We start from the raw sequence: 7866 nt of genomic DNA, 5'->3' as shown, positions 1-7866 counted from the left end.
GCCAACAACACGGTGCATAACTCAGATGGTTCCCTCCTCGCCGTTCTCCCCAAGCGAAGTCACAAATGCGTGCATAGTTTTGCGCAGGCCCCGATGTGCACCTGCATCACTTCTCCTGCGTGGGAGATGCATGGGCTGCCGATTTGCTCCTGGGTGCAATTCAAGGTGATGCGTGTCACCTTGAAATCCCTCCGTGGCTTGGGTGATCTGAGGGATTGTCTCTTGCCGGTCACGTTCTGAGCGAGGCTTCCCGAGAGCCTGAAGCAAACTCCTTGTTGTCCCGACAAAAACCCCTTTTATGAATTGGCTGTGAATTCTGCTCCTTCGCATCCAGCAAAGTCTTTCAAGGGAGGATTACGGTCACAGACCTTATCTGGCTTGGAGAGCTGCCAGGCTGATCACTGCAGAACTTGGCAAGGAGCCTCGGAGAGTCACGAACCAATGAAGCGAACTAATTCTCTCCTGCAAACTCCACTCCCCTTTTGCTCCTTTTTATTTCCTCTGGGAGGGGCCATTCATCGTCCACCTGTGGCCTTACTCCCAAGTCGACCCCTGTTCTTTAGCTGTTCCCTTCGTCTGGCAAATCTGCACATGCACACACTGGGAACAGGCTCCAGCTGTTCTTCTGCCTCACTGATCTCCGACTCTGAAGGCAGCTGATAACTGTCAGACAGCCCTGGCCCCCTCTCTGCCTCCGACACAGAGCCTCATCAGAGCCTTCCCCAGACTCCAGGACTGGCCCATCTTCCTCCCCAACCTTCTCACTGTCCAGATCTGCTGCCAGCTCCACTGGCCAGCCACAATATGTCACATCTACCTGACCCACCAGAGCGGGGAGGCAGGGAATGCTGCGTGTCCCTTCCCTGAAGGAGATAAACCTGGTGAGACCCAGAAGAAGGACCCTCTCCGTGGTAGCCCCCTCCCTCTGGAACATCACCCCCCCTTCCCCGAGATTAGAATGTCCCCTACTCTGACACTCTTCCGGAAGGCACTGAAGATCTGATTCAACACCCACTGAATGAATGTTTCACTTAGCAACATCCATTATGGGCTCCATTGTGGCCATACCTCGAGGACTCCCTGAATTAGATCTAGAGGAGAGAGGCATCTCCACTTAATGGAGGACCTCATTGGCCGAGCTTAGGTCAGTTGTCCTCTCTTGGCCCAACCAACCTCGCCGCGATATCGCAGACGCCATGAGAATAACATTCTTGTTGCATTCACAGAGGAAGCAGGGACATGAAGGAGACCCATAATTAAAATATTATTCATCATTAAGTGGCAACATCGAGTGTGCCTCCTGGGTCACGGCTGATGGGAGGAGAAATTCACCCTCTCAGTTCAGAGGAAAAAATATCCACCAAAGCCAAATCTTTATTCGCCAGCTTCATCTTCGTTTTCTTTTAAGTTGCTAACCTCATGGTTTGTTTTGCTTTTAAATGAATTGCTTTGGCTGAAGGAATCCCATTCCATTTAACTTTGGGGTGGGGGATGCGGTCGGAGGCTTGTAAATAGGGAGAGCAGGGCGTGGGGGTCACCAGGACATGATTTGATATGGAATAGATTTTATGAGTGGTTAGAGATAGGAGGTAGAAAATTAGAGGAAGGAAGACTAGGAATGTATGTATTAAAAAATAAAGATAGTTTACGACAGTGGTTACTAACAGAGCCTCCCACCGCCACCACTACTGGTTCTGCCAATACGGCATCCAGTTTTGGTCACCATGATGTGAAAAAGATATGGAGATTCTGGAAAGAGTGCAGAGAAGAGCAACAAAGATGATTAGGGGACTGGAGGCTAAAACATACGAAGAACGGTTGCAGGAACTGGGTAGGTCTAGTTTAATAGAAAAGAAGGACGAGGGAGACGTGATAGCAGTCTTCCAATATCTCAGGGGTTGGCCACAAATAGCAATAGCAGTTAAGACTTAATATACCGCTTCATAGGGCTTTCAGCCCTCTCTAAGCGTTTACAGAGTCAGCATATCGCCCCCAACAACAATCCGGGTCCTCATTTTACCCACCTCGGAAGGATGGAAGGCTGAGTCAACCTGAGCCGGTGAGATTTGAACAGCCGAACTGCCGAACTAGCAGTCAGCTGAAGTAGACTGCAGTACTGCACTCTAACCATTGCGCCACCTCCGGCTCAAAGAAGAGGGAGTCTCCAAACTATTTCTCCAAAGCAGCCGAAGGCAGGACAAGAAGCAATGGATGGAAACTAATCAAGGAGAGAAGCAACCTAGAACTAAGGAGAAATTTCCTGACAGTCAGAACAATGGAACAGCTTGCTTCCAGAAGTTGTGAATGCTCCAACACTGGGAGTCTTCAAGAAGATGTTGGATAACCATTTGTCTGAAGTGGTGTAGTGTTTCCTGCCTAAGCAGGGGGTTGGACTAGAAGACCTCCAAGGTCTCTTCCAACTTCCTATTCCAGTGGTAGTCAACCTGGTCCCTACCGCCCCACTAGTGGGCGTTCCAGCTTTCATGGTGGGCGGTAGGGGTTTGCTGTAACTCTGCTTTATAAATTTTATAAAGTGAAGTTACTTCTCTACTTTAAAAATCACCATTACTGTGGAACCGGTGGGCGGTAGAAAATTTTACTACTAACAAGAGATACAAAAGTGGGTGGTAGGTATAAAAAGATTGACTACTCCTGTTCTATTCCATTCCATTCCTTTCTCCTATTCTATTGTATTCTATTCTATTCTCTATTCTAATTCTATTCCCTTCCCTATTCTATTCTACTTTACTCCCTATTCTATTCCTAATTCTCTTCTCTTCTATATTGTGTTCTGTTCTGTTCTATCTGCAGGTGATTAAGCCAGCCCGATAACTCTTGGCAAAAAGAGACCTAAATTTTCTGCATAGTAAAATGGCTTTTTAAAATATGGGGAAACATAAGAGGGTCAGGCTGGGATCAGGTGGTGGCTGGGGAGGGGGGCATCTGCCAAGCAGGTTGCATCCCGCCACCCCCGGTGTGGTTTATCTGATGGATGCCACAATATACAACTCCAAATGTTTTGTTTCTGAGCTGCTGTGATCTGCGGCCGCTGTAGCATTTCCATTCTGGCAAGACGGTTCTTTTGTCTTCTCAACAGCTTGTCAAGAGGTTGGCACGCTTGCTGCCATGGATATATATATATATCCGCTTGGGTTCAAGCCTGACCAGCTGTTTGATTTAGCTTTATTGCTCTTTGACAGCGCAAACACACACAGAGACAGAAAACAGACCTTGTTATTGTTATGTGGTGGTTTATTTCGTGTGGCTTCCTCCCACTGTCTCTTTCGTTTCCACCCACGGCTCGAAGTAAGAAGGGGTGTGTGTCTGGGATCACAACTGTGACTGTAAGCTGTTTGGGGTCTGTATATTTATTTTGTCATGTTTAAAGGTAAAGGTTCCCCTCGCACATATGTGCTAGTCCGTTCCCCACTCTAGGGGGCGGTGCTCATCTCCATTTCAAAGCCGAAGAGCCAGCGCTGTCCGAAGACGTCTCCGTGGTCATGTGGCCGGCATGACTCAACGCCGAAGACACACAGAACGCTGTTCCCTTCCCACCAAAGGTGGTCCCAATTTTTCTACTTACATTTTTTAACGTGCTTTCGAACTGCTCGGTTGGCAGAAGCTGGGACAAGTCACGGGAGCTCACTCCATTACGCGGCGCTAGGGATTCGAACCGCTGACCTTTCCGATTTATTTCAATGTATGCCAATTAATGTACGTTTAAAGTGACAATGAAGTTATTCTAAGTAAGTAGATCGATTTTTGAGATGGGTGTCATAGAGCCATTTCTATAACAACAAGCTATCTTAATTGGTAAAAACCCCAAATCCCGGAAGTGGTTTCACTAATTTAAACTATTATGGAAATATAAAAAAAAATAGTTGAGATTTGATGTTAAGGCCTTATTCTGCTGCACCAAAGGGAGTTGGAAATCAATACCTTTTCTTTCTCTTCCCTTTTCTCTTCCCTTTTTTCCTTCCCAATTTTCCTTATCGTTTGCTTTAGTGTTCTTTGTATGCTACCTTGTGGGTAGTTTCAGGACCTCAGACAGCTCCAAACATCAAAAGTGCTCTCTTGGGGTACAGGTAAGTCCTCGGCTTACAACAGTTCATTTAGTGATGGTTCAAAGTTACAACGGCACTGAACAATGTGACACATGACCGTTTTTTCATTGTTACAAACTTTTGCAACCTCCCCATGAGGTGCTGGAGAAGACTCCTGCATTGAGTCCCTTGGACTGCAAGACCATCCAACCAGTCAGTCCTAGAGGAGATCAACCCTGGCTGCTCTTTAGAAGGCCAGATCCTGAAGAGGAAACTCAAAGACTTTGGCCACCTAAGGAGAAGGAAGAAGGACTCCCTGGAGAAGAGCCTCATGCTGTGAACGATGGAGGGCAAAAGAAGAAGGGACTGCAAGGCCATCCAACTGGTCAGTCCTAGAGATCAACCCTGATTGCCTTTTAGAAGGCCAGATCCTGAAGAGGGAACTCAAAGGCTTTGGCCACCTAATGAGAAGGAAGAAGGACTCCCTGGAGAAGAGCCTCATGCTGGGAAGGATGGAGGGCAAAAGAAGAAGGGGACAGCAGAGGAGGTGGCTGGATGGAGTCACCGAAGCAGTGAGCAGAGCTTAACTCCAAAGGATGGTAGAGGACAGAAAGGCCTGGAGGAACGTTGTCCATGGGGTCGCGATGGGGTGGACATGACTTCACAACTAACAAGCCATAGTTGTGTGTGTGTGTGTGTGTGTGAGGGACAGCACAATGACATGGACCAATCATGGTAGCGACAGATTTGTCCTTTGCTCCTGCATCCACCTGTCTACGTATTTCTCCGTCCATCTTCTTCTATTACATCTTTCTCTTTCATTCCATCCATCCTTCTCCCATCTCTCATTTCCATCTTCTTCTTCTTTTCACCTCTATCTCCATCTATCCAACCACCCATCATCTCTCTCATCTCTCCATCCGTCCGTTTCTTTTTTTAAAATCTCTCATCTTTATGTCTGGAGAGATTCTTAAGTCATCGAGCTCACGGTTGCCTCCAAAGTGCTTTTTCCAAAGGAGGCACTGGACTTCCTTGAGTTTATTTATTTATTTGAAGACGTTTTGCTTCTCATCCAAGAAGCTTCTTCGGCTCTGGCTTGGATGGTGGGGAAACCAGCCATTCACCACCCAGTCAGAGCTGAAGAAGCTTCTTGGATGAGAAGGCAAAACATCTTTAAAGGGAAAGAAAAACTCAAGTTGCCTCCTTAAAAAAGCACCTATGCCATCTTTATGTGTTGTGGCCCAGCAAGAGCCGTTGGAGCTGCCACCAGACTCCGACAGCGAAGGGCCCTATGAGTCGGCTCTGGAGGACCCTGGACAGGGTTCCGACTCTAAGCAGGGTGCAGAGAGGCTGGTTGGCCACCAGGAGGTGCCTGAGCCTTGGAGCAGTGGGGAGGAGACAAGGGAGTGTGATCCTGACGTCATGCATTGGAGCAGTGGGGAGGAGACAAGGGAGTTGGTCCTGGATGCCCGGCAACGGAGAGCTAATAGGCGTAAAGAACAGTTGCGCAGTTACAGGAGATAATTGCACTCAGCTGGTGGTAATTAGGCTCCTCTCAAGACTATAAAAGGAATGATTGTCCACACGCTCGTTGCAGGAGTCAACGTATTTACTAGAGCTGGAGAACTCTCGTGGCTAGCTTGGCAGGCTGGATTGCTGCCAAGGTCAGTCTGTGCTGGATTGCTGCCAAGGGCTAGTCTGTGTGTTAATAAATCCTTGAAGTATCTTTGTCTTGGCGTGCTTTGGTGTGTGAAGAGGGGTGGAGTCAGAACATTTATGTATGTATCTTCCTTTCAACATCCATCTACCTGTGTTTATCTTTCCTCTCTCTTATCTCCATCCATCAATCGCATCTACAGGAAGTCCTGACCTTATGAGTTGTTATAAGATCAGTTGGGTCCAGTGTCGTTAAAAAAAAAAAGGAAATTACTTACCTTTGAAAAAGCTACTAAACCTCACTTTTAAGTTTTGTTTGGTCAATCAAATGTCAGCTCACCTCTTTGCTCTTTCTCATGTCATACCTCCTGGAGACTTTTCCCCCTCCTCCTCAATGGTTTCCACCCAGAACATCACAGAATATTAAAGTAAAGGTTCCCCTCGCATGTATGTGCTAGTCGTTCCCCACTCTAGGGGGCAGTGCTCATCTCCGTTTCAAAGCCGAAGAGCCAGCGCTGTCCGAAGACGTCTCCGTGGTCATGTGGCCGGCATGATTCAATGCCGAAGGCGCACGGAATGCTGTTCCCTTCCCACCAAAGCTGGTCCCTATTTTTCTACTTGCATTTTTTACGTGCTTTCGAACTGCTAGGTTGGCAGAAGCTGGGACAAGTCACGGGAGCTCCCTCCGTTACGCGGCACTAGGGATTCGAACCGCTGACCTTTCTGATTTATTTCAATGTATGCCAATTAATGTACATTTAAATTGACAATGATGTTATTATAAGTAAGTAGATCGATTTTGAGATGGGTGTCAGAGAGCCATTTCTGTAACAACAAAGCTATCTAATTGATAGAAACCCCAAATCCAGAAGGGGAGCTCCCTCCGTTCCGCGGCGGCTAGGGATTCGAACCGTCAAACTGTCAACCTTTTCTGATCAACAAGCTCAGCGTCTTAGCCACCGAGCCACCAGGCCCCTCCAGAATCTGACAGTACAATAAAGCAAAATTCCTCTCGGATAGGTGCATTTAAAGCCAGGTGTTCAGATTTTGTTCTGTATTAATGCCTGCAACACCCAGACGAACAAAAACCCAGAAGATGCCTAACACTTAGTGGCCACAAAGTGAATTAACAGAATTTTCAATTCCGGGAAAGCTATGCCTATTTGCGATCCTTTCCCGAAATCGGAATTTCGGCCCCGTCGTGTTGCCTGGGAAATTCCTGGTGCACTTTTAAGGATCTCATTTCGACCCAACTCAACAGAAACAAATATATATATTGATGGAAGCAGTTAGCTTCCTCCCATAATTGGGGCTTACCAGGGGTTGTAAAAATCTAATAGATACCTTTCACCCTGGCTTTGCTGATAACGGATAAGAGCCTGTGGCCTAATGGCTAAGAAGTCTGCCTAGTATGTAATATAGCCCAGGTTCAAATCCCAGTAAGGGTATGGCTAGTTGATGAGAGCTAAATAGCTTGAAATAGATCTATACTAGTCTCCCTTTATTTATCAGCACAAATAAAACACACACACACACACACACACACATATATATATCCCACCCCTGAATCGAGATAATAGCAGAAGGAGCAAGGGGGGGGGGTGTTGTTTTTCCTTCTTTTCTCTACACCCCCCCCCCCCCCGGTCTTTTCCCCCTGTAATTTCTTTCCAGCAAATGTTTCCATTTATTTTGGTTCCCAGAAGAGAAAGCCACAATAGTGGAAGACCTAGTGATAATTTAATCAAAAAGGAAGGAAAGGGGGAAGACAACCCCAAGATGGCTAACATTCTATGAAAAAAACCCCAAACGTTCACACCCCAAAAAAGGTTGTTTCCCCCCCACCCCCAAACATCGTTTTGCTTCTTGGCGCACGGAAACAAATCTCAAAAGGTTCAAAACAGAAAACGAAAATTGGAAGAAGGCACATTACAGCTCGATAAAGAAAAGGCAGGGTTTTTTTTTTTCCTCCGATTTTGGTCACACGTTCATCCCAGTCCCTGGCAGTTGCGAACAACAAGCTTTTGTCGTGTTTCCCCCCCCCCCCCCGTGACACGACAACTTTTGCGCAAGCTGTTGGAAAGTGAGAAATGACACAACAGGTTAAGCCATGTAACACCTTCGAGAGGAGGAGGAAAAGCTGAAACCGAGGAGACAAATAATAATCATA

This window comes from Thamnophis sirtalis, unplaced genomic scaffold (assembly GCF_051295495.1).
Source record: "Thamnophis sirtalis isolate CommonGarterSnake01/CBP01778 unplaced genomic scaffold, rThaSir2_p1.2 scaffold_14, whole genome shotgun sequence".
Lineage (NCBI taxonomy): Eukaryota > Metazoa > Chordata > Lepidosauria > Squamata > Natricidae > Thamnophis > Thamnophis sirtalis.
Note: the sequence above shows the minus strand (reverse complement) of the source record.